Source organism: Elephantulus edwardii, unplaced genomic scaffold (assembly GCF_000299155.1).
Source record: "Elephantulus edwardii isolate Elephantulus edwardi_28Jun2011 unplaced genomic scaffold, EleEdw1.0 scaffold00219, whole genome shotgun sequence".
Taxonomy (NCBI): Eukaryota; Metazoa; Chordata; class Mammalia; order Macroscelidea; family Macroscelididae; genus Elephantulus; species Elephantulus edwardii.
Genome location: NW_006399969.1, coordinates 1,286,773 through 1,288,445, shown reverse-complemented (window position 1 = coordinate 1,288,445; position 1,673 = coordinate 1,286,773). Strand labels below are relative to the sequence as shown.

The 1,673-nt window shown below is 48.5% G+C and overlaps 1 pseudogene; it reads left to right on the top strand.

The window, feature by feature from the left end:
* The first annotated feature begins 278 nt into the window (after nucleotides 1-278).
* LOC102863037 lies at nucleotides 279-939 on the top strand (annotated as a pseudogene).
* Nucleotides 940-1,673: the final 734 nt, after the last annotated feature.

Below are 1,673 nucleotides of genomic sequence, written 5' to 3'. Positions count from 1 at the left end.
CTTCTCCAGCACCACAGCTCAAAGGCATCAATTCTCCTTCTATCCTCACTAGTCATTGTCCAACTCTCTGATGCATAACAAGTGATTGCCAAGACCATGGCCTGTACCAGACGCACCTTAGTCTCCAGAGACACACCGTTGCGCATAGTCAATGAAATAACACAACTTTAGTTAGGGAGTTTTCCTTACATCTTGGCATGTCTAAGATGTTTAAGGTCGAGCTGACGTGGAAGCCGAGCCAGAGCAGGCGGCGCAGGCCGGCCCTGTGAGCAGCAACCATGTCGGTGTTCGGAAAGCTGTTCCGGGCCGGAGGGGGTAAGGCCGGCAAGGACGGCCTGACCCCGCAAGAGCCATCCATCCAGCGACTGCAGGACACGGAGGAGATGTTAAGCAAGAAACAGGAGTTCTTGGAGAAGAAGATCGAACAGGAACTGACTACTGTCAAGAAACACTGCACCAAAAACAAGCGCGCAGCCCTCCAGGCACTCAAGCGCAAGAAGTGATGAGAAGCAGTTGGCAAAGATTGACGGCACACTTTCAGCCATCCAGTTCCAAAGGGAGGCCTTGGAGAATGCCAGCACCAATACTGCGGTGCTCAAGAATATGGGCTATGCCGCCAAGGCCATGAAGGCTGCTCAGGACAATATGGACATCGATAAAGTCGATGAGTTAATGCAGCACATTGCTGACCAGCAAGAACTAGCAGAGGAGATCTCAACAGCTATTTCAAAACCTGTTGGTTTTGAAGAAGAGTTTGATGAGGATGAGCTCATGGCAGAATTAGAGGAACTAGACAAGAATTTGCTGGAAATCAGTGGACCTGAAACAGTCCCTCTACCAAATGTTCCCTCTATAGCCCTACCATCAAAACCAACCAAGAAGAAGAAAGAGGAAGACCACGACATGAAGGAATTGGAGACCTGGGCTGGAACCATATAATTGGTCCAGCCGTGGGCTAGGCCCGGACAGACTCTGGTGGCCTGCAGCAGTGGGCAGGCACGTGCGCGTGCAGGGCAGGCAGGAGATGATGCAGGCAGTTTGCCATCTCGCCGAATAACACTCCAAAGCACTAGCGCGGCATCACTGCTCACTCTGCCTGGCGGCAGATGGGAGGTGCCTGCTGTTTACGATGTTGAATTTCTGTAAAATAAACTGTATTTGCAAATAAAAAAAAAAGATGTCTAAGGTCAGTGAAATACTGTTGGCCCTAACAGCACTCCGTGGACACTCCTGCTGAGGCTAGTGCTGTGGCATTCGAACAGAGGCCCTTTACTGAGGCACTTTTAGTCACCGGGCGGAAGCATTGAAGTCACAATTAGGATTTCTTGGGCTTTATCTCAAGATTTTTTGAGTGCTACTTAACAACCATTAGGAAACTCTGGTGGTCTAAAGGATAAGAAGGCAACCCATAGGCAGTATAAGCCAGTAGTAGCTCAAAGGGGGAAAGATGGCCGTTCTCTTCCCATGTCATTTACAGCCTCTGGAAACCTGCTGGAGGGTCAGCTATGAGTAGGTTTTTATCTTACCAGCAATGAATTATCTTTTAGTCACTTCTGTTTGTTGCCTAAGACACCTCTGCTTCACCATTTAGAGTCTGTGTTTGATTTCTATAAGTGATGAAATCTTAATTATGATCCAGAAGACACATATCTCAGCTTGGGTTCTTATGCCTA